Below are 26,852 nucleotides of genomic sequence, written 5' to 3'. Positions count from 1 at the left end.
GTGGACATCTTCTTATCCCTGAAGAAGCTCATGCCTTCCTGGGAGAAGCCTATCACCTCCGCAATGAGACCCTTTGTGATTTGGTGGGAGACACCATCAATTTTGACCTTTTCGTTGTGCCAAGTTTCAACCATAATCTTGGTAACCCCTACGTCAAAACCATGGAGCCTCTCCATGAAGCTGGTTAAGCCGCCCTTCTAGAGTTTTTTTCCAAACCTTCCCTTTTTCTTTCCTGCTCTCTGTTTCTCCCCATGGCTCTCTTCTAATCCTTTCTCCCACCATTGTGATATTATGCCTCTCTAACCCTAAACCCTTAACAGAATTGCAGAGTTCAAAGATGAAAAAATTGCTAAGGACAAGAGCTTTAATGTGCATTTTATTAGGTTTAACTCTAGCTTTCTTCTGCTCATGTAATCCATACACGTTATTATGAAACGATGGGGGTTCCGCATAACTCTAAGTGATTCCCTTTTTAAAATATGATTTACCATGTGTCATCATCATAAAAAGATTTTTAGTTGGTACGTTCAATTTGCTCCTTTCGGATGAGCTCCATAGCTGCTGTTGGAAAATGATTATTGTTTCCCCACATCATCACCAAATTGAATGTGACCACTGCATTTGTGAACCAATCAGCAACCACATTTGCTTCACATTAGACATGGCTAACGTGGTAATTTTTAAATTTTCTCAAGACCATTTTTAGGTCCTCAATTATTCTTTCTATGGTCCATGATGGTTTGGTTACTCCTAAAATACAATTTATTATATTTAGGGAGTCTCCTTCAAGCCATAGTTGTTCGATCCCTGAGTCTAGGGCCAGCTTAATAGTGAGTCTGGCCGCACTGGCTTCAGCCAAATGGTTGGTTTGGTGACCAATAGGGGAGGAGATAGCAGCAATGCCCCCTCCCAAGCTGTTTCTTATCATTCCACTGCATCCGGCGGGACCAGGGTTCCCCTTAGCCACTCCATCGAAATTGGCTTTATGCCAATTTTCGAGGGGGAAGGACCAAGTAGCATGTTATCTTCTTTTGATCCTGTCTTCTTTCTTGGTCATAATTTTCCCTCCGTCCTTTATGTTTCCATCTCCAGTTGTGGAATAGTTCTCTTTCATGAGGCCATCAATTTTCTCTACTATAATACCCTCAGGAGCTTCTCTATCTCTGAATATCCTATTGTTGCGCTCCTTCCAGATTCCCTAGCAAAAGTGTGGGATAATCCAGGAACTCAAAATTTGGGATTCCAGGCCTTTGTGGTTGCTACTCCACTGTATGAAGAAATCTTGGATATTGGCTGGCAGGCACCAGTAGAAGTTCATATTGGAAGTCAGAAGACTCCACACTCTAGAGGAAAAGGGGCAGTGAATGAAAATGTGATTAACCGTTTCCAGGTCATGCTTATAGAGGTAGCATCTGCTGGGAATAATTTGGCCACTCTTGGCTAAATTATCTAGGGTAAGGATTTTGTCTTGCAAGAGGAGCCAAAAGAAAATGTTGATTTTGGGCATTAATCCAAGGGTCCAGGCCTTGGCCCAAATAGGTTTCTCCCCTATGCCCACAAGGGAAAGATAGCCCGAGGCTACAGTATAATGGCCTCTAGAAGAGTCTCCCCAGACTAAGGCATCGCCTATCTAGTTGATGTTGATAGAATTCAAAAAAGCCATCAAAGGCTCAAAATCCTATGAAAGCTCTGCCAGATTGTGCCATTCATTCCCATTTCTATAGTTCCTAACCAACATACCATATCTGCCTATAGCCTGATCAGCCCACCTGTCGAATGAAAGATGGTTATTGAGAGGTTCTTGAAAAAGCCAGCTGTCCTGCCAAAAAATGATTTTGTCTCCCATTCTAGCTTTTCATTTGGCCCTGGATTTAGCAAGGGGAAGGGCCTTCAAGATACCATTCCAAATGTTAGAACCTAACAGCAGATCGACCCCTTTGATAATGGAGGAGAGAGACAGGCCTCCTAGGTACTTCTCAGCAAAGATGTCCCTCCAAATCCCTGTGCCTTGAAAGATGCGCTAAGGGAGTTTAGCTAAGAGGGTTTGATTAAGGTGAGAAATTTTCCTGATTCCAAGACCTCCCTCTCTTTTGGGCAAGCAAACCTGGTCCCAAGATACTAGGTGGTATCTCTTGTGGTCATTAGTTCCAGTCCAGAGAAAGTCCCTTTGAATCCTCTCCATTCTGTCCACAAACTTAACCAGAATCCCAAAGAGACTAAGGGCATAGGTGGGGAGGTTCTGGAGAATTGAGATAACCAGGGTGCATTTACCTAGCTAACTGAGGGTGGCCCCTTTCCAACTTGCAAGTTTTTTGATGAAGTTGTCGATAATGCTTGTCCAAAAGGAGTCCGGGGGTTTGGAGCCTAGAGGAAGCCCAAGATAAGTTGCCGACAGGGACCCAATGCCACAACCCAGAATTCGAGCAATTTTCCTCTGCCTTTCTAGAGGAGTGTTGAGGAAGAAGATAGAGCTCTTGTCTAAGTTAATAGCTTGTCCAGTACCCCTAGTGTAGGAACCATGTTAAATCTTGGTGTCTTGTGTTCTTTTCTATGTGATCTATTATTTTTTGATATTGTTTATATTTTCATGTAATTGCTATTTTTGTCTATGGTTTAATTCCTAACACCTTCCCCCATATATTTTTCAAGTTCTTCTAACTTAGTTTCCACCTTTGCCTTCATCTTGAAGATATTGCTTAAATGTCTTGTTTTCTAGGGCAACATATTTCTTCTAACATTGTCTAGTTTTACAGAGAGTCTATACATAACATTCCATTTTACCTTAATCCCCCACCACTCTACCACCTTAATTCTAAAGTTAGGATGGGATTTCTAGATAAATTCATATCTAAAAGTTAGGATGGGATTACTATCCTAGGTAATCTCGTGAGAGAGGAGGAGGTTAAACCATCCCAACCAGCTGTGACCAAAAGTCTATCCTATTTGACTTGGATAAGGTCAATACCATTCATATTGTTCAACCATGTGAACTTCACACCATGCATCTCCATATCCATTAAATCATTATTATTAATAAAATCATCCAAATCCTTCATACTATCATTAAAATCAATAATTTCTCCAACCTTGTCTGAAGGGTACATAGGCAAGTTAAAATTTCCCATACAAAAGGTATTTCTATTTCATGAGAGGAGAATGGACAACTATTCCCAAAAACTGTGTCTACCTTTGTTTGGTATTACAAGCATACACATTAACAATATTCCATATCTTATCACCCTTCTTATGTTTAGTTATAAGATAGTTTTTAGAACTATGAATGAAGCTTCCATTACCAGCATTTGGGTTCAAGAAGGTAGCTACTCCTCTTGAGGCTCCCTTCACTTCACTATAACAAAAATTAGCCTCTAGCCATACATAACTTTCTATACTCTTCAAATTAAACATAGTCATTTTAACCTCCTAGATAAGAAGGACATCAATTTTTTGGCTAGACAGCTACTATTTAAGTGCAAACTACTTATGAGGGCTATTCATCCCTCTCAAGTTCTATGATAGAATAATCATTTTCTACCCTTTGTCAGGTACTCCAAAGTGGGTTTCCTGCTACTTGCCATCTGCTTTGTTCTTCTACTCTGATTTCCTAACTTCCCTACATCCAACTTTAATTCCACTACCATATTAGATTTCTTTGATACCCTTGTGTATCTTCTCTAAGTTTTCCACTTCCCTTCCTTATCCTCTAGCCAAGCCAGGGGATTCACCAACTTGGTGCTTCCTCATCATTCTAGAAAAGAACTCTAGCGACCTCCCCCTCCACTAAGTCTTTCACTTCCCCTTCCTCTAAGGTCTTATTAGTTCCTTCTCTAAAAACTTCCTCTAACACCAAGTTCCTTGAAGGGGTACTAAGGAGCTCCTCAATACCTTGTAGAAAGGGTAGGGAATCATCAACTAAAGAAATTTCCCCTTCTTCCACTTCCCCCAACCCCACTTCCAGCACATAGTGCTTCTTAGGTTCTCATTCCAAGAAAGACCTCCCCACAATCTGGTGGGACTCCAACTCTTCCATCCTAACCCTTCCCATCACAATTCAAGGGGAAACAAAATTTTCTTCTTGCTTCTTCCTAGGTGGGGATGTCACCCCCTTTGCCTTTTCTTCTTTAGAGTTAACATTCTTAATTATTGGATCCTTCCTAGGTAAGGGGGTTGCCTCCTTACATTAGGTTCTCCATCCCCTTTAATATAAGGTCCAACTCCCTCCTCCCCTGAGCCTAGAGGAGAAGCCCCTGCTTCTTTATTCCCCACTATCTCCACCTCAGCCATTTTATTCAACTTCTTTTAATCTACAATCAAATGTCCAAATGATGAGCATTTCTAGAAAAACAATCCCACATTTTCATAAATGATGGGTTGAACTTTTTTACCCCACTTCAAGCTTAGAGTAATAGACTCTAGTAAGGAAGTACCCACAACCACATTCACACTAAACATCACAAAGAACAACTTGGACCTCTATAAAGTAGCCATATCTGTAGCAACAAAGTGCCAAAAGGTGTTACAAATAGATTTCAGGATCCTCTCATCCCAAAACTCAAGTGGAAGTCCTGGTAGCCTAACCTAGATAGGTGCCATCATGTTCAATTCTTTTGCTAGATCCAACACTAGGTGCCACTTAGCCACTACAACATTATGATTTCCATATGATAGGACCCTACCATCACCATAGTCATATCTTCATCTACTTTGAATTTGAAGCAGAATAGACCACCCGGCATGGCCAATACCATCACACTCGCCTTCAACTTCCATCTTTGACTTATCCACTTCCTAACCATCTCAATCGATGGGAAAAAGGAGACAAACCTACCAATAAGGTAGAGATTCAGGCTGGTAGACACACTATCAACCAAGCTATTCAGAATAACTATTTCCATTCCCTCATCTCTATTGATCACTCTGGGAGCTTTCAATAGGATATGAGCCACCTTCTCTCCAAGAACCACTTCCTTTCAACCAAGATCCATTGTATGAATCATTTCATTCTCTTGGCCCACCATCAGAGCCATTGACTCCACTGACATCCCCCTAACAAGACAAACACTATCAACACTTCCCTGGGTTTCCCAAGTTGTAGTTAGGACCAATTGTAGGACCAAGTAGGCATCTGAGACCAAGCCTAGCCCCTTGATGCCAACCCCACTCATCCATATTTCAAAATACCAATCGAGTGAGAAAGAGCGAAAAGTTGTAGAGTGAAAAAAGTTTAATTTGTATTTTTTTATCAAATAACATCTTCAATAATACATATTAATATGCAACACCTCTTGAATCAAGTATTAATGTGTTTATTTTCATTTGTTTGACATTTGATATAGTTTATTCCAAGTATGACTTTAAGGCAACAACTGAGCAACCTCCATGACTTGACAAAGGATAAAATAGATGCATTTGTACAAAATTTTTAAAAAGATTTTCAACAAGGGATGTTAAAAATCAATGGATGGCCTATTTCATATTTAGCCTACTTCATTTCTAAAGCTACAAAAAATGCTTACACTCGTCTTTTGGCACACCAACATCCTGATATTTATATAAATTATGTTCATCCAAGATTTGTATAGACTAATTTAAATGTAGATGTTGGAAAACTATCAATTGATGAAGGCGCAAAAGGTCTGGTCATGGTAGCCTTTCTTCCTTGAGGCTCACTTTCTGGTCAATACTATGATGAAATAGAAATAGGTGACTTCAATATCTTACCCAAGATGGATGGTCCATAAGGTTGAAATATGTAACAACTTCTTTTATTTTAAATGTTTTTAATAATGTATAGTTTTAATGGTTGAATGAGCAAATTTATGTTACTTTTGTTTAGCTTTATAATTACATATTATTTTTAATATATTAATGCATCTCTTTCCTAATATTATCTGTAGGAGTTCAAAGTTTCAGAAAAATTTTGGAGTCTATATAATTTGAATAAACTTTAAATAAATCCTATTGTTGATCCATAATGAGAAGATGCTCTAGCAGAGATAAAATAGTGAATGAATGTTGTGAAGCATATTTATTCTAATCAGCTCCATGTGCAACTTGTGACTTGTGAAATTATTGTATTCAAATATTTTCAAAAGATAATATCATCAAGTGTAACTTGCTTTGTTCTCACACTAATTGCATAAGTTCAATATACATCATGTCTTAGCAAAATCAGAATGAATGCTAGCCTAATGGTGATAGAGTCATCAAATGATTGGTGTAACAATATGTAGGGGTCAAAATACACTTTTATTAAATAATTTAAAAATTATATATTATATTTTTATGAATTTTAATTTATTAAAAAATACAAATGAATTGGTTATACAGATGCATTTTAGCCCCTTCCATAGCCAAAACCCACTACAAAGGGCAACTAAATGGAAGGCATCGCAAAATTTAATACCAAAGGAAGGATAGAGGATTACAAAAGACTTTGAAACAATCAGTAAATATTATATTGATGAACATCATCGAAGACACCTATAGTAATCATCAATATAGCACACTACCACCAAGAGGAAGAGAGAGATTTCTCATCGACACCCAATAAACATATCAGGAGAACACACACTGATATGATATATGAAAGTGATACATTATAGAAGGTTATCCAAACTAAAGAAAATGGACATAAGATTAACTATTGGAGATGGAAAGAAAATCGAATAGCCCACAATGAGGATATTGGTGAACCACATGTTGATGGAATAGCAGTTGGAGGAACCATGAAGGGAAAAAGGAGAGACTTATAGAGATGGATGATTGAAGGGTGATGTGATAGGGAGAAAAATGCTAGTATGAACATGAACAAAGGATGTGAACCCTATCATTGGAGCATATGTTGAGAGTCATGGAACAAATGCATCAAGGAGAGTCATGCTTCAACAATTTAACTTTTCATTGTAGAGTAACAAAACAAAACTTACATAGATTGTTGATGGATGAAGTAGTTCAAGATAGGATACACTAATGACTAGGAATACATAGCTCTATTGGGGTTGTAAATGGTGAGCTATAGTGATGGCACATCAAAGAAAATTTGATTGATCAAATGAACATTCAATTGCTTCAAATTTGGGTTAAATCATTATGTACAATAAGTGTAGTTATGTAAAGAATTCAACTTCACAACATAAAAATTTTCTCGAGACGAGAGGGTGTCAAGTGACAGTTTGTTCGACACATAATAGATGCCGAGTAAAATTTTATGTTGTTAAATTGAATTCTTTACATGGTATCAGAGCTTTGAGGTCCCACATCCACAGTGAGTTAGGGAAATATTTTCTGGGTATATTTGACATGGTAGAAGTAGGAAAAATATGGCAACAAACACCATCGTTTAATTGACATAATTATGATACATGTGAAAAGAAGATGAAAACCATAATGGTAGGTAATGACTTGTGGGAGTTTGTGAACAATGGGTTCAATGATGTTACCATCCTAGCACTGGATGCTACCCACACATACCCATAGAAGACTTAGTTGAAAGAGTCAAGGAGAAAGGATGCGAAGGCATTAAGTCTAATACAAGCAAAAATGACAGAGATAGTATTTCCCAAGATTGCAGCAGCAAATTATGCAAAGGAAGCATGGGATATCCTTGAGAGAAACTTGAAGGGGACTAATAAGGTCAGAGTAGTAAAGCTATAGATGATCAAAAGGGAATTTGAAAACATTTGGAAGAAGGACAATGAACCTATTGCAGAGTTCAACTCATGAATCTCCACTTTCATAAACTAGCTCAAACCAAATGGAGAAGATTATGAAGAGTAGAGGATTGTGGAAAAGATATTGAGGAGTGTACCTCAGAAATATGACAACCTTATGGTGATCATTAAGGAAGAAAAGGACCTCACAACATTGACTATGGATGATTTGATGGGAACGCTTCAAACCCATGAGCACCAGATTAACCAATTAGCAATAACTTCACAAGAGTAGTCTTTCAAGGCTCAAGAGAATTAAAGAGGCAATGGAAGAGGAAGAAATGGCTCTGGTAGAGGCTCAAGAACTAGAGGTCATGGAAGGAATGGTTAAAGGAATGGTGGTGATGAAAGCTCAGGATGAACCAAGAATCAAGAGGGAGCAAACACCTCTCAAAATAGCTCTAGAGGAGGTAAGAAGAATTACAACTCCAATAAGAGCAATTTGAAATGCTACTACTATCATAACTATGGGCATTATGCTAGTGAATGTTGGAAGAAGTAGGGTGATCAGTCAAAGCACGATGCAAATGTGGCTGATGTGAACATGGGAAATGCATAGAACCCCATAGCCTTCATCATGGGTAACATTGGTGAAGAAAGCAGCCCCGAGGTATGGTATCTAGACAGTGATTGTAGCAACCACATGAGTGGTAATGAAGGTTTATTCTCTTTCATTGATAAGACTTTCAAATTTTAAATTAAGATGGGAAATAATAGAACCATTCACATAGGTCAAAGAGGTCATGAAGAATGAATTTGAAATGATAAATCTAGGTCTCTTGAAGTACTTTCTAAGAATAGAATTAGAAAAAATGCATGATTGAATCTTCATCTCTCAAGAAAAATATACAAGGTAGATCTTGGAGAGATTCAAAATGCAGAATAGTAAGGCAGCCCCAACACCAAGAATAATAGGTCTAAAATTGAGTACGGAAGATTGCAGTAAAAGTGTGAATCCAACACTATACAAGAGTATGGTTGGAAGTTTAATGTATTTCATAGCAACTCGGCCTGACATGATGCATGTAGTAAGTTTGATTTCTAGATTTATGGAAACAACAAAGGATTCCCATTAGCAAGTGGGAAAATGGATCCTAAGGTATTTAAATGGTACCAAGGGATTTGGGATTTTGTATATTGCAGATAATGATTTTAAGTTGGTTGGTTATATAGATGGTGATTGGGATGGAAGTCTAGATGATAGAAAGAGCACTTTTGGATACATGTTCCATATGGGATTAGGTGCAATTGCATGGGCATCCAAGAAGCAAGCTATTGTTGCTCAATCTACAACAAAGGTTGAATACATAGCAACAAATGTAGTAGCATGTCAAGCTATTTGGTTAAGGAGGATTTTGACAGGTTTGAATGAAAGGCAAGAGGATGGAACCATAATCTTTTGTGACAACATCTCCTCAATTGCACTATCCAAGAATCTAGTCTTCCATGGGAGAACCAAGCACATTGAGATCAGATATCACTTCATCAAAGAGTTGGTGGAGAATGGAGATATCAAGATGGAATTTTGTAAGTTTGAGCACTAGCTAGAAGACATTTCTACTAAGCCTTTTGGCATTGGAACTTTTTTGCACCTAAGAGAGAGTCTTCGTGTAGTTGATTTGGATCAAGACAAAGGGGGAGTGTCAGAAATTTATTGCATTTGGTCAATTGCCCCTGGAGCCAAACATCCACCTGCCTGCCTAACAACATTCAACTTAGTAGGTGAGTTTGAAATCTGAAATGAGAGGGAAACATTTTGGTGTGAGACAAAAGGATTGAATCTCATTCATTTGAATAGACAAAGAGCTAGAGAGATTAGAGAAGAGTAGAGTAGAGTGTAGAGAAAGGAAGAAGATCAACAAATCAAAGCAGAAGAAGGATATTCAAAAAAGGATCAGAGGATAGGAAGAAGGTTCACTTTCCATGTTTGCAGTAGTATACATTGAATCTCCTTGTCATTTTGTAAGTTCATATTGTTTTGTCCTAAGAAGCAGTGATTGCTCTAGACATTATTGTATGCATCCCTTAGTGATGTAAGTTTAAGTTTTATTAGTTGAAGTTTTAGTGCTTTTCTAGTTAAAGCTGAATGCTCCCAAATTTTTGCAATAGTTTAACCTAGTTGAATAGAAAGCAAGCACGAGGGTATACTTGGCTTATTGTTATCTCCCTTATATATTACACATTTTTCACTTGAGATATTAATACTTGCTAGTTTTAAAGTTATCCCCTTTGTGTTTTAATGGTAGAATTGCTTAGACTGTAAGTCTATTAAACGACTCACTTGGTTTACTCTTTAATTGAGCTCTCTCTTCTATTGTTCCTATTGAGTTCACTCGATATCTTTGTTGACTAAGTTCACTCAGTCTAAGTGTTGGTTTAGTGTCAAGATTGCTGAGCTCCACCTTCTTTTGGAGACAGAGTTCACTCGGCAACCACAGTGCCAAGATCTATCTTACCTTTGGTGACTGAGCTCAGTCGGCATCCTCTTGCACTGAGTTTTCCTTAGTGTCGAGCTGACTCAAATTCTTCATGTGCTGAGTAACTCAACACCATCTGCCTATCACTTGGCATCCATTGCATGCCGAGAAAATGGTCACTTGACACCCTCTTGTGCCAAGCAAAATTTTATATTGTGAAGTTGGATTCTTTAAAAGTTAATTCTCAAGAGCCATTAGAACAAGTTTACATAGGGTAGAAACAAGGATTTGGGTCTCAATTCCATGGAAGTTCATGGATTGAGATCGTGCTCTTTTAGAAATAGGCACCCATTTTAGGCTCAAGCACCTGATCTAAAATTTAAAAAATGGGCACCCATTTCTTTAAGAATCAAGTACCCATTTTTTATTTTCAAACAATGGGTACCTATTTTTGAAAATATAAAAAAATTGCATTTTTTAGAAATGGATACCCATTTTTTACTTTTAAAAAATGGGTACCCATTTCTAAAAATTTAAAATTTTGTTTTTTTGGGGGGCTTTTATATGCCGATTTGACTTTTTCAAAATAGGTACCTATTTTTTGAATTTCAAATAATGGGTGCCTGTTTCTTACAATATTGGGCGGGATTTTTTTTCTTCTACCTCAAATTTTGGTTTGGGATAGGCTTGGTGAGACCAAGCCTTTGCCTTTACCTCTCAAGATTTGGCTAAGGCATTGAACTGACAAATTCACGCCTTGCCATAACTTTTAGAGGGTCTTCCTGATCAAATTTTTTTATGAAACAAAAACCCATTAGAGCTCTCACTATCTTGATTTTAGAAATATAAATTTTATAGTGCTATGATTTTATTTACTATTTTTGCATTATTTTTAATGAAAGATGGTATCTAAATGTAAAATAGTGAAGTACACTAAAACTTTAATAATTTTTTAATTTTTTAATTTTTCTTAAATTAATTTATATGTCATCAATCTTCATACAATTATTTTTAGGTTAAAAAAAAGGAATTTTTGAAAAAAATAAAATTTTGATCAAATTATGGGGTTCATACATGAGAGGTTTTAAAATTTACCTTTATAGCTAATTAATAATTAATAATAATAAAATTATTCAGGAAAAAAAAAGGAAAAATATTGTCATCAATATTATGTGTATTAGATAACTCTCTTTAAAAGGATTTACAAAAGTTCATTTATTTGTGTCAAATTATGGTGTTCGTACATGAGTGTGGTATGGTCCTAAAACAAGCATTTTGAAAAAGTGGTTTTTAAAGATCCATACAAAAAAAAAAACCTATCATATGGGTATAAAAATAAATTACATATTCAAAAACTATATTTTGAACACTAAAAATTTTGTTGCTGAAATTTTTGTATATTCAATATTTAAATGCCTCAAATTTTGACATCAATTGACAAAAAATTTCAAAAATAGGAAAAACACTTCCACTTTTTGCCCAAAAGTGAGACCCAACTTCTTGCACTAACCCCATAAAGAATTTACAGAAGCCATCATTTAAGTACAAATGCTAGCCAAGAGTGGAGACTCAAAAGACAAGAGAGAAAAAATAGAGGAGCAATGGGTATAAGACATTTAAGTGGCAGAATGTGAAACCAAAGTATAAATGTAATGATGATTATAAAAAATAGACTATGAAGCACCAAAGGGGGTTCTTACATCATTTCTAGACCACATAACCATTATATGGCCTTAAAATAGCCTTCAAATACCTCTAATATGTTGGTATAAATGATGCACTAATGATAAGAGATGTTTGGAGTTGTCATGTTATAAATTTGGTTTGTGTTGTCATGAATGTCAAGTATTGACCTAGTCTTCCTAGCAGGTTATTGAATATAAATTAGATGAATAAGGTTTTGCGGTGAGTGTTACAATTTCTATCCTTATGGGAGACTTAGGAGTGTCTCTGTTAGTCAAATATATGACCCGTACTCTTCATGTACAAGTCTGAGTAAGTTATGATGGGATGAAAGGTTAATAGTGCAACTACTAGGATAGTTAGTGATAGGCAATAGGTGATTTGATTGTTTTGGAAAAATTATGAAGAGTTAAGTAGATTGGTCATAGGGAAAGGTAAAAAAATGGTTAGTGGATGCTTCGGTTACAATGGCTACTCATTTAGATGATTGATGACTAGACATTATGGACATAAACAAAGTTTCTGGATAAGTTATGTGTGTTCTTGAGCTACCAATGGTAGCTCGAGGATCGGTGGCCAGTGTGAATTATGTAGAGAATTTGGACAAGTTAGACAAAATGATGTGACATGTCTTAATAATTTTAGGTGATGATATGCCATTCTAATAATTACTACAAGCATTTCATGAGTATTCTAGAAGAAGGGTATGTTTGGTCAAAATGTGATTGTTCTTCATGAATTCAAATATAAAGTTAATTGTGGGACAACTTACCTATGGAACATTCATTGTGTACATCAAAAGGTGTGTTTGGGAACATGGTATCTGATTGATGCATTTGAAATTTGAAATAAAATGTATTAAGGGTAAGTGCACCAAGTTGTGGTGCCAAAAAGATGACACCTTTTTTTTTTTTTCTAGTTTTGAAAAGATTGTATGTGCTATAACATGTACACACTATAGCACATGTGTGCTTTTAAAATAAAAAAAATTATAAACCGCGCACGCTCTATTAAGACTTAAATTTAAAAAGCTTTAAATAGTGTGTGCGTGCTACTATAGGGCACTTATGCTATTCAAAGCTTTGCATTCTACCAAGCCTAAGGTTTGGAGTCTGTAAACTGGTTTGAAATGTGTTTTGTTGCAAACATACAAAAAATTATTGATTTTTCTTGTGTGCTCTCCTTCAAATTTTTTCGTGGTTAAGCATTGATAAAATCAGGTTACATGACATTATAGGTCTTTGTGTTAGCTATATAACCATATAATTTATTTTTTATTTGAACTATTTCAAGCCTTTCATCTACAATTTGTTTTGAATGTATGTCCATTTTTTGTCAAAAGCCAACATGTACTAACTGGACCTTGTAGATTTTAGCTCGTTCATTGAATTTTACAAAAATTTAGTTTTTTAGAAACTAGACTCCATTCTACACACTTTGAAAAAAAGAAGTTTTGATTTTAGATTAGTTTTCAATCATTTATAGGGGGAGCACATAGATATTTCAAGTTTTTGGGATGTGTTTAATTAAAAAATTCATTAAAAAAATACACATAAAATTACCTGAAAAATTTAGGATAAACTACATAGTGTTAGGTAACTTTTGACCAAAGCAATTAAAGAATTAAAAAAAAAAGGTTAAAATTTTAGGGGGGCCACACTTTGTACTATGTTATGTTTTTTTGGAATAAATAGTACCACTTTCTGTGGCCCCCTTTTTTGAGGACCTCAAACTAAACCATTTTGAAAAAAAATTAGTAGTTTAGAAACTAGATTCAAAGGACTACTACTTTTTTTTTTGCCATATCTTAAAATTTTGAGCATAACTATCTTCAAATTCTTCTTGAAGTTCAAAATTTGCTGATTTTAGAAAAAAAGGTGTCCACTTATACCCCCCTTTTGGCACCACAACTTGGTGCACTTACCCTTAAAGAAAGTTTAAGGTTTCGTATAACATCATATATTTGATCAAGCTAAAAGAATTGTGTGTTGATCATGGTGTGGTCATAAGTGTGGAGGTGTGATCAAGCCAAAAGACAATTGGGAATGAAGTGAAATTTTTGTGTGCACTATATTGGATATGATCAAGGAAAGGAGGTGATGTTCTATAGATCATTTTACATATTGTTCCCTAACAATTGTAGCAGTAAAATCCCTTAATCATGTGCATCCTAATACGTCATTTTTAATGTAAATCATTTAACAAGGTGGAACTTTATTTAGTGTTCTAAGTCCTCTAACAAGGATAATCTTGATAGGGTAAATCTCTTAATAGGGCTAGAAAAAATCTATTGACTACGTGGTACTTAACAATGTCTTTGTAACCTCCTAAGAGGGTTAAGGTCCTAACATGGTATGATTTAGAGGATCGCACAATTTGTGGTAAGTAATTCCCACTATGGTTCTCACCTAAAGTTGGGTTTCCTCAAGACCAAATTTTTGTGTTATATAACTAACTATTGAAAAATTGAATCATAGCAGCTAACCAATTGGGAGTTAGTTGGTTTCAGTTGGACAAGCTAGAAATAAAATTATAAGTCATTTGGAAAGATTTCTTAGGTTTGTAAGGGAGGCTAAACAATAAAAACTCAACTTTTCCTATTTATAGTGCCTTGTTTTAAATGAGTATGGAATTGTATAGACCGGTATCATATCAGAGTAGTATGATTAAATATAGTTTTCACTTGGCTTTCCTTTTCAATTGGTTTGAAGTTCTAACTTGATTTCTAATTCAATATATTGAGTTTTTTCTCACTGTGATTATGAAACCCTATCACACAGGTAGGGTTTTGTCATTAGAATGGAAATTACTTCACCTTTCACCATAGGAATTTTACCACCTTGGGTGGAAAGTGAGTTCATCGAATTTACTTTAGAATGAAGCTGATTTGTGAGCAAGAGATTGATCAAGCCCTAACTAGACATGTCCATGTGACTAGAAAACAAAAACATGCAAACAAGAGTAGCAGAGACATCAAGGCTTGAGTTGGGTGAGGATTAAAGGCAGATATACTCTTTTGAGAGATAAGGCCAATTCAAGTGATATATGGGAGAAATAAATAATCCTCAATAGGGTTCCTTTGGAGAATAGTCCTAATTAACCCTATTAGTCCTACCTGAGTGGGATTAGGTGGTATGGAAATGTAATGAAGATCTAAATTGTGGATATGTTGTTAAGTTTCCAAATGGGTGACTAAGTTAGGAATTGGATTGTTAGGGTGTTTGGGAAAATCTAGAAATAAAGGGGGAAAATAGTGAATTCAAGCCTAATTGGTTTTAAGACTATGATAGGGAAACTTGTCCTTTCAAGAGGATCAGAGTTGCATGGGTCAATAACTTGACTACATAAGTAACTCTATGCCATATGGATATACAAATAATGTTCAACATAAGCCTATATTTTTATTGGAGGAGTTAGGCAACAAGGTGTGTCTAACTAAGCTTGGAGACCTAACATTTTGTTAGGATCATAAAGGGAATATGAAGTATTAATAAATTGAGTGTGTATCTACACAATGGTCTCAAGAGCATCCCTATTTTGTAGAGGGATTAAAGGTATCTGGATTTGGAACATGTAAGTGGTTCTAAAGGGTTAAATGCCTCACTTCTAAATCAAATAAATGAAAAGGAAGATTATATAAACTAATCTTGGGTCCTATAGTCTCTCTACATCATCTTGAGTCTTCATTGATCCAATGTGCTTGTCTTATTGGGACCCATCTATGTAATAATAGGATGATCTCCCCCATTTTTGGCCTCACTAGTTCATGACTATAGGTTAAAAGTGTTTGAATTGGAACTAACAAATGTCATGCCCACATCATGTACTCTATAAATCATCACATTGATCCATTACACATGAAATTCTTGATCATGTATCTACAACTATTTTTTAAACATACCCTTGTCACAATCTCTTAAAAACCTCCACAATCCATATAAGAAGTATTCATAATTTAACCATAATTAACAACTCTAATATGCAGCCTAGTTTTTTCTAGATTTTGTTTTTGAGATTAATTACTATGGTAGTAAAAGAATGGTGGATGCATTTCCACCTCTTTTGAAACTTACTAGTGAAGTTGGTGGTTAAATTGTAAATATACTTCTAGTGTTGGGGTCTTAGAGGTAAGTTTATAATCAATTTTTGATATGTATGTTATCATCTTAAATTTATAAAATATATTTAATCTTGTATTTGATTATCAAATAACATCTTCAACAATACATATTATATGCGACACGTCTTGAATCAAGTGTTAATGTGTTTATTTTCATTTGTTTGACATTTGATATAGTTTATTCCAAGTGTGACTCTAAGGAAACAACTGAGGAACCTCTGTGACTTGACAGAGGATAAAATAGATGCATTGGTACAGAATTCTTAAAAGATTTTCAACAAGGGATGCTAAAAATCAATGGCTAGCCTATTTCATATTTAGCCTATTTTGTTTATAAAGTTGCTCAGAATGCTCACACCTATCTTCTAGCACACCAACATTCTGATATTTATGTAAACTATCTTCATCCAAGATTTGTAAAGACTGATTTAAATGTAGATGTGGGGAACTATCAATTGATGAAGGGGCAAAACATCCTATCATGGTAGCCTTTCTTCCTCTAGGATCACTTTCAAGTCAATACGATGATGAAACAAAAATAGGCGAGTTCAATGTCTTACCCAAGATGGATGGTTCATAGGGTTGAAATAGGTAATAACTATAGATATATTAATGTATGATAGAGTAAGGATATACTCACATACTAGTATAGTTTAATAAATAGTAAATCATAATTTATATTACATACTAAAGGAAACAATGATTTTTCTTTTTGGAAATTGCTATACTTTTTTGATGTTCATAGTCGTTTTCTATTAATAAATTAATATACTAGTTACAAATTCACAAAAAATGTTGGGGGATACAAGATCACCCCACAAGAGTTCACACAGATGTAGGATACAAAAACTAGTCATCCACAAAAACATTAAGTAGCTCCCTTAAGTCACAAGAGCAATGCCAGCAAAGGGAGGTGGTTCATCATGATCATTAAACCCCCAAGCATCCCTAGGATTGGTAGGTGGACTAGAAACAGTCCAGCTATCAGTAGCATCATAGACATGACATTATTACAAATGCATGTTTTAGTGTAAATTAGCAAACCTTTGGTGGTCTCTGTTGTTTGCCATTCAGGGTGTTCCTCTGGCCAAGACTCAAGGTGCATTTTTCAAAACAACATCAAGACTCCTAAGAATCTCTAAAATGCTATATTTTGAAGAAGGTTAAGAATGTGTTTGTTCAAGTTTCTTATTATTGAAGTTTCTTAATTCATTTAAGACAAATTATATAGTAAATTTAGAATAAAAATTAGTGAAAATATAAAATTATTTTCAAAATAACTAGATAGTTTTGTTGATATAATTTGTGATGTTTGTAATAATATATCATTTAAATGGTTGAATGTGCAAATTTATATTATCCTTAATTTAGGGAAAAGAGGGGTAAAAATTTATTAAAACAAAAAGGATTACAACAAGGAAAGCTCAACAAAGAGCTCTATCTTGAGCAACAAGTTCATCAAATTCTTGTAGCAGGTCAACCGGAAGCTGCCCCCTATCCATAATATTCTAACCCTAAGCATAATCAGAAGTCCATTTGGCGAAACAATCAGCAGCTCTGTTCCATTCACGAATATTATTTTTATATATTGATACAAACTACTTTGACATTCGGTCTCTTTTTCTATGCCTATGTGTTGGAGCTCAAAAATTCTTCAAAATCTACATAATGAGAAAACTGTAAAAAGTCTATCTTTGACCCATGATGAACAAATGCAACAAAGACAAAGTATTCAATGAATGTTGTGAACCATATTTATTCTAATCAGCTCCATGTGGAATTTGTGACGTGTGAAATTATTGAATACAAATATTCTCAAAAGATAACATCATCAGGTGTAAGTTGCTTTGTTCTCACACTGATTGCATAAGTTCAATATACATTATGTATCAGCAAAATCCGGATGAATGCAAGCCCAATGGTGATAGAGTCATCAGAATGTTCGATGTAACAAAAAAATTGGCAAAATCTTTCAAAGGACAAACCTACAGGGAAGTGATATACCGATAAGATAGATCGGCAGAGGACACACCAATCGAAGGGCAACTGAAGGAAAGGCATCGACAACAGTAATTCCAATTGAAGGACAAAGGATCACAAAAGAATTCGAAATAATTAGCAAAGATTATACCGATGAACATCATTGGGATATCTATAGTATGTTGGCAGATGATAATTTCTTTAACTTCAGATTCACTAAAACTGAAGTGTATCAGTCAGAGTGCGTTGATTTCTTTATTCAAAATGTTGGTATTTCTACTACCTTTCATGATTAAAAAATTATCTCCACCAGAAGCAGTTGTAACTATGTGTTGATCATACATTAGCTCCAAAAGTTAAGGAGGGTCGGTTATTTAAAACTAAGGTCAAGTTGGAGTAAAAACATATATGATTGGCAGTTAAAGTCTCTAGTGTAGAAACTTCTCAAAAGCATATTCTACGTGAGGAGCATTCTACAAATAAATGTAATTTAATTTAGAATAATCAATCAATCAATAACATATTTATTTTCTGCTTCTGTTGTAGCAGATCTGTTAGTAATATTATTTTGTTTAAAATGTAAATGCTCGGGACCTTGTTTTCAGACCTTCAAATTGGTATCAGACCCAGTGTTAAATCAGAGTAAAGAAGATTATTGATATATTAGAAGGAGCCAAGTGAAGCTGAAGATTGTGAAACTACAAAATTAAAGCTGACCAGATCGTTGAAATAAGGTGCAAAATGAAGGTACAAACCGTGGCTTGAAGGGACATTGTTTGCAGAGAATTCCATCGCGTAAAGTTGCTTGAAAAGAAACCACAGAAATTTCAAATCAGATTGCTAGAGCTGACAGAATTTTTCTCTTAAATTTGTGCTTGCCAGATCATATCAATCAAAGAGGAGGAAGGGTTGCAGATAAGGCAAACATACTTAAGCTGCCAAGTCAGCAATGGAGTCATAAAATGTCGTATACTAGTGTGAAATTTGGTTTTCTATTTTGAGTTATTGTAGGGTCTGTTTGGTTCTTGGAAGATGATAGGGATTGGATTTTTCAAAATCTGGATTTGAAAATTTTTGCATTTGTTTTAAAATTGGCAAATGGAATTAGCACCCGACTTCCAATTTTGCCTCAAAACCAGGTTTTCCAACTTCCTACTAGCAAGTAGGAATTGAAAATCAAAACCTGGTTATGTTTTTTAAGGAGTTTAAAAACAATAGATTGGACTACTTTTTGAAATTTGCCTTCAACTCCAAACTTACGCATAAAAATGTGTCTTCACACACATCTTTGAAACAAACGATTCAAATAAAATCTCAAAAACTGAAATGAAGATTTGCAAATCCAAGGTTTGTAGAAATCTTGATTTTTAAAATTTCATGAGCCAAACTAATAGATTTGTGGAAAGTTGAAGAACAAAATTAAGAATTAGAAGAAAAGATAGAAGTGTTGATGAGATTAAAAAGAAGAATGAAGAGTTGGAAGAAATATTAAATCTTTTTTTTATGATATTAAGAAAAATAATGAAATTTTAGCAGAGAAATTGAAGAGACTGGAAGATGAAAAATTGAGATTAAGAAACAAAATGCAGATTTGGAGGATAAAATGAAGAAATTAGAACAGAAGAATAATTTATACAAGAAGGAAATGTTGAAGTTAAATGTAGAGAATGAAGGTTTGAAGTTAAAAAAATCAGTAAGTGATGTTTTTTATAGTACAAAGGATTTGAATGCATCATTTCATAAAGTTGATTATGCTAAAGTTTTTTGTAAACATGTGTGATGAGAAACATGTAGAGTGCAATGATAATGCAAATGGTTTTAGTTGTTTTGATGACAATGTTGCATTGAAGATTATGAAAAGAATGAGTTCCAAAGGTAAAAGCTTAGGAAAACATGAACAAAGAATAATGAATCCTATTGGGAAAACAAGGAGGCCAATGTATGAAGACCTTGGATATTCTATAGGAAAAAGAAAGATGAATACATATTCAGGTAAACAACTAAATGAGTGAAGACTATGCAATATGCATGTTGTCACAGGTCAAGACATACAAAGGAAATATTCTAGGATCTACATCCATGTAGTATTTGTGGATGAAAAAAGCACTATGTAAAGAAATGTTGGAATAGAGAGACAAAGAATGAATGCATAGTAATGGATTGTGTTGACCTAAATTTTGAAGACTAATAGATAAACAAATAGGTAGACTTAGTCATTAAGGATGTTGTCATTGCTAGAGACACTTATGAAGAAAATGAGACCAATAGAAAGACACAACCGGTAAGGCACTACAATGTGCAACTCTTAATCACATAAGCAAAAAAGATATGGAAGCCAAAGTAAGGCGAAGATAAAAGTACTCCACTTGGACAAAGGATGCTAAGTGAAGTTTTCATGCATAGAAAGTAGCTAAGTGGTAGAAACAAATGACTAGATCAACAAGAAGATCCAACTTGGACATCATGATGATCACAAAGAAATAAGTATGTGACTACTTGGTCATGAAGAGGGTAAGAGTGTAGTCTATGTTACATTTAGTGGTGATGGGAATGGAGATCAAGGGATAGCCAAAAGAATTTGAATTTGGATTCTTCCTAACTAGGGTAAAACATGGAAGGCACATGGCACCCTTGACTCCTATATGAACACAACACATTACTACAATAGGAAGCAAAGCTCGCAGTAGGGAGAGAATTAAAATTTTGAACTCGTAATTTGAGGTTTCTAAGTGAAGCCAAAAGGGTAGGATAAAAGAAGACAGAATGAAAGGAGAAAAGGTTAGATTGCCAGGTGATTAGCTAGAGAGCCATAGAGAGTTGAGCTAAGATGAATCTCACAAGGAGAAGAAGGGTGACAAGAGAGATCATCTTCAAAGAGCTATTAGACTAAGGAAAGCTTGAGAGAGGCTTCCAAGATACAACAATACAAGGACATTGTGTGTAAGAGTCGGAAGAGCCAAGCACACTAGTGATCAAAGTTTGAAGATTATAGAACCAAGAAGAGGTAGAGCATAGTTGAAGATCAATCAAAAGAGACAACCAAAGATCTCTGTCAAGCTAAGTTTAGTAGCTAAATTGATAGAATTTTTCCCTATTATTTACTTACCTTTACAATAGTAAATCTCAACAAGGGTGAACCTTAGCAGGTCCTATGTATTAATCCCCATAATAGGGTGACAAATTAACTTGTGTTCTAAAGTCCTCTAACCTGGTGACTCTTAACAAAGAAATATCCTAAAACTCTTATCTAAATCCCCTAATAGGGTGGTACCTTACAATGTTTTTGTAATCTTTTAACAAAGATAAGCTCTAGACTAGAAGCACTTTAGAAGAGTGCAAATTTGTGAGGATCAAATCACACACCATGGCTTTTACCCTAGCCAAGTTTCTACGAGATAATACTATATTATGTGTTGTTATTTTTATGTGGCATTATTTTTTCTTTTCCCTGATCAATTGTATAGCCTACATTAACCCATAAGTTGGAGTGAAGTGTGAGTCAAAGTAAAAAAAAAAAAAAACTTAGACAATATACTTATTCACCCCCTCCTATTAGTGTACTAAATTATGGTTGGGACCAAAAATTGGTATTAGAGCCTAGTTCCTCAGGGGAAGAGAGCTTAAAAATTTGAGGAAAAAGATCAAGACCTTCAAAAGAGGAGAAAAACTACAACTCATGGTGCAAAAAGATGTGTCTGCAAATTAGGACTCTTGGAGATATTTATTAGACCCACATAGAGGTCAATTATGTTGAAACACATGATCATCTTACTACAAAATATTTGAAAGAGAAGGTGACCACAATGGACACCCTAACAAGCACCTTGTCATACTCTAAATATAAAGATGTGGAGGAACTGGAGACAACCTATGAAATGTGGTAGAAACTAAAGGTCATCCATGGATGAGAGAAACATGTTATGAGAATTAAATTTGAAATCCAGGGAGGAAATTTTGATGGCATGAGAAAGTAAGAAGGAAAAACAATCCAAGCCTATGGCAAGAAAATAAATGACATCATGCTAGCTATCAGAGCATGTCATGGAGTAATATCAGAAGATGAGTGTGTGAGCAAGATGTTGAGAACTATGTTTTCCAAATATGCCACAAGAGCCATTCAAGAGCTAAGAACTATTGAGCTATCATTTTGCATGATGTTTAATGGTAGGAATCCTTTCAAATTCCTCTCTTGAAAAGATAATATAGGATCTACTCCAAGGTTTTGGGCAACCTTGTGACCTACTAGAATCCGCTCAATTGAACATAAATGTATTTATTCATAGGGAGGCCTTTCCTAGTTCAAACCAATTCAGATAAGATATGTAACCTTCTTGATGTCTCAAAAAGTAATGTCAAAAGAGATATATTTTTGGTATTTTATGTTTTATGATGAAAGCAATTTAACAATGTAACTATATGAATTCCTAATTTAACCAAGTGTTATTAAAGAAAATAACAAAGATAAGATAATGAGAGATGAAAGTAAATAACATGAAAAAGAAATTCCTAACAGACATAAAGCATGGTAACAATGCATTTGCAAGATAAATTGTTGAAAATATTGGGTAGGAAACCAATGAAAATAGGATCAGTGCTTCTTCAAATCCATTGATGCAATTGTTGATAGGAACTTAGTAAAAATTGAAATATGTTTCACTTTTGATAAAATTACAAGGCCACAGAAAGTGTGCTCATGCAAGACAAGAAGCTATGTAGGAACAATAAGGTGGTCCCTTCTCTAACTCGGTACATCAGCAAAATTTGTCAACACATGGAAAACACTAGAACTAAAATATCGTACAATCAAATCAACAAAAAAAAAAAATTGGCTCCATTATTATTACATCAAAATAACAACTTGGAATACATGTCACACTCTTGAATTTATAAGAAACTATCTCCTCAATTTGAGTTGAGAGTGAGAGGTCTCTTAATGCAAACATATGCTTCTAAACTAATAGAATATATCCAATTATATAGAAACTGACTCTCTAAATGGTGCTAATTAAGACTCCAACCTTGCTTTTTTTATCAATTTATAGGTGCATAAGCCTTTACATGACTTAAAAATAAAAAGAAGAAGTAGATAAGCAAAAGGAATTTGCAAGAGGATTTGAGAGTCACTAGAAGCTTTAAAAATGGAAGGTTGACCTTCTTTGGGTGTTTCTAGGAGTTGAACTATCATCAAAATGTATTTCCAGTGCATGGAAAGCTCTAAATTAGGAACTGGTAGTTAACTATTAGTGCACTGTTACTTTTTCAAAACTGTCGAGGCAACTCTATGAATAGTGCACCTTGTACACCTTTAGGCAATTTGTGCAAGGTGCTCAATCAACTAAAAAATTAAAGTTTTCTATTTTGAAAATGATTTTTGGGTTTTCTCAAACGAGGTCTAGGAGTACTCTTATGTACTTATTTTGCCCCTTTTTGATGATTTATACCTTCTTTATAGCCCAACATTGTCATAGACTTGAACTCCTTCTAATTTTTCTATCTAAACTCCCCAAGTGAATTTGTTGAATCTTATCATTAATAGTTTCATAAGATGGGGAACTTTTTCTAGTTCATGTGTCAAACCTTTGTATCTTTGATCTTCAATGTAAATTCATGAATCAAAACTTACATGTGACTCCTTTGAAGGTGTAGGTTACCAACTTAGGTTTTAGGTGAGATCTCTATTGCTGCTGATAATAAAGATGCTATGATAATCTATGCACTTGCATGTTATGTGCCACACCTTCTTATTATGCACATCTTCGTGCCTTGTGAAATCTATTCCTTGATATTCTCTTCTCTTCGACTACCCAATCCTTCTCGTTCAGAGACCAATTGATCCAAACTATCCAAAATGATAAAATGTTTCAAACTTTTTCATATATTTTTTAAACAAGCTTTTCTAAGTCTTTTCAACTGGCCTTTTCAAAGCTCTTCTACTCAAATTTTAAGTTGAAACTTTAATCGGTTCCTAAAACTGGGTAACCAAAGGCTCTTTGTTTTAGGGAGTGAAATTATATTTTTAGTTCTTCTTTCTAATGTTGTAAATAGTTTTGAATTCTAAGCTGTAAGTTAGAAGTTATGAAACTGATAAGTTAAGGATGCCCTTTTATTTTCACAAAGAAGAAAACATTAGTTATCTTATGCTAGAAAACCCAAAAGAGGACTCTATAAGACTCAAACTTACAAAAAATTGGATCAACATCAATAAAAATAGACAAGACAATGGATTTTTCCCCCAAAAAACCAATTTTGCACACTAGTGCACCTAGCACACCTTGGAAGGTGTGTTAATGCACTAATTTTCACTTGTGAGTGGCAAAGTGCACAATTGTGCACTAGCGCACATGCATACCTTGATAATGTGTGCATGGTGCGCATGTGCACAACTACACACATGCACATTAGAATTGTGTAATTGGGGGGTTTGGAGTGTGCACCTCCACAAGTGCGCACCTCCGAGGGTGTGCACATGTGCATGTGCATATGTGTGCATCCCTGGATTGGGGGTGAAGTGCACATGTGCGCAAGTGTGCAGATGCACACTTTAAGCACATGAAAGTCTTAAAATTTCTTTTTTTACATGTCTAACTACTTGACCCTTCCCAATCATAGACTAGGGTTTGACCTAGACCTAAGGGAGGGTCCAAAATGGTCGAGGCTTCAAACTAGATGCCTCATAGGGAATTTTGAAACTAGGTGGTCCCCATTTTGTGACTCAAAATTGGGCGTGCATTTTGAGGCCACAACAAGAACAATAAACAAGATGGATGTATCACATGATGCATTGATAGGAAAGTTCAACAATAATTGACCACCAAGGTTTGAGATAGTATTCAAAGCTTTAGTTGCTCCAAAGAAGTTGTATTGCAAGAGAAAGGAGAACTGAGTATGTGCAAACACAAGGAGTTGTAAAGTCTATATGTTGAAGAAGAAGAACAAAAAGAGGTGGAGGCTTTGTTTGCAAAAAAGAATGGTCATAGGAAAAAGAAAGTACAAAGTTAAGCTCCCCTTCAAATGCTTCATCTATAAAAAGGTAGGAAACTATGTTGCTAAATTTCCTAAACCTATTAGAGAGGAGATAGGTGATTGGAGAGAAAATAACAACTAAAAAGGGTCTAGTAAGAAGTGATAAAAAAAAATGGTGCTACATCACTGAAGAAGGTGTGACTAATGAAGAGTGAACCATTGATGAGAAAGATGACAAGGATTATGTATCCTTTGTCACTATTATAGAGGAAAGTGTAGAGAGAGAACTGATAATGAACATCAATATCCACAAGAACTAGATAATACATAGTTCTTTCTTCCACCACATGTCAGGAGACAAGACCATATTCTACTAGGTCAAAGATTATTATAGAGGAATGGTGAATTTCAAAAATAACTCACCATGCATGGTGATAGATAAGGGTATTGTAGCCCTAAATGAATCTACTACCTGTATATCTAGTCGAGGATTGAAATATAACTTGTTGAGCATGGCTCAAATAATGGACAAATTTTATATGATTGAATTAGATAAAGGATCTTGCAAAATATTTGACAAGATAGGCAAGCTACTATCCATAAGAGAACAAAGAAGAGTTAACATTTTCTACCTCAATATTTCTGACGATACTTGTATGTTAGCTAGGAATAATAAAAGTTAATTTTGGAATAGAAGATTGTGTCATGTAAATTTTGAAAGAATTTTAAAAGTAGGAAGGAAGAACTATGTAAGGGGTCTACACCCCATTACTAAACCTAACAATGTTATGTGTAAAGATTGTCAGCTAGGAAATTTGGAAAGCTTAAGTTTCTCTGACAAGTCATTTACTTCATAACATATACTAGATTTTGTTCATACTAACTTGTGTGGTCCGATGAGGATGAACGGCATATCTATAGATAGATATTTTCTTTTTTTATTGATGAATTTTCTAGAATGATGTGGACTCTCTAGTTGAAAGAGAATTCAAAATCCTTCCACATGTTCAAGGTCTACAAAGAAAATGTGGAAAGAAAAACTAGTAGAGAATTGAATTTCTTAAGATTAGACTACGGAAGTGAGCTCACCTCACAAGAATTCAAAATTTACTATGAAGAGCATGGAAATAGGAGAAAAATGTATGCTCCTAGGACATTTTGGAAAATGGGGTTGTATAGAGAAGAAATAGAACTGTCATAGAATATGCAAGAACGCTGATGATCCAAAAAAATGTTGCAAAAATCTACTAGAGAGAAGCTATAAGCACAACTATGTATGCCTTGAATGGGGTATAGATAAAGAAATAGACAAAGAAGACTCTCTACGAATTGTGTTTAATCATACACCATCTTAAGCCACTTCAATGTATTTGGAAGAAAGTGCTACATCAAGAGGGATGAATATCAAGGAAGTTTAAACCTAAGAGTGATAAGGGTATATTTTGGGGATACTCTACCAAGAGAAAAGCTTATTGATTTATGAATTGTTAAACAAACAAGATTATGGAATCTACCAACATAAAGATAGATGAATTCTTAGAAAGGAATGAGGAAGATAGTAAGAAAGAGCTAGAGGACTACATGTAATTTGAATACATGCTACCAATTAATATAGTAAAAGAAGTTATCCCATGTGAGAACATATACCATCTCAAGTAAAAGAAGCTCAAAAAGAAGACTAGAGAGTTGAGGCACATGGAGGAGAACTAGTCCTAGTGGAATATGTAAGAAAACATCACTCAGTAGATCAAATTATTGGTGAGAAGGATACATGAGTAATAACCAAAAGAAAGGCAAGAGAGGTGATCTACCCGATCTCACACATAAAGCTAAAAGAAATAGGTGAGCCTCTGAAGTATGAAGACTAAAGAAAGATCATGGAGGAAGAAATAGATCAAATAGTAAAGAAAAACACATGGACCTTGGTGGTCATACCTTATGACAGGAATGTCATTGGAACAAAGTGGGTGTTCATAA

The 26,852-nt window shown here is 34.9% G+C and overlaps 1 pseudogene; it reads left to right on the top strand.

Moving 5' to 3' along the window:
• The first annotated feature begins 8,289 nt into the window (after positions 1-8,289).
• Positions 8,290-16,512, top strand: LOC149535696 (short-chain dehydrogenase/reductase 1-like; annotated as a pseudogene).
• Positions 16,513-26,852: the final 10,340 nt, after the last annotated feature.

Source organism: Cupressus sempervirens, chromosome 10 (genome assembly GCF_028749045.1).
Source record: "Cupressus sempervirens isolate cs-2001-9-10 chromosome 10, ASM2874904v1, whole genome shotgun sequence".
Lineage (NCBI taxonomy): Eukaryota > Viridiplantae > Streptophyta > Pinopsida > Cupressales > Cupressaceae > Cupressus > Cupressus sempervirens.
The sequence above is the reverse complement of the archived record's forward strand: the minus strand, read 5'-3'. Positions and strand labels throughout refer to the sequence as shown.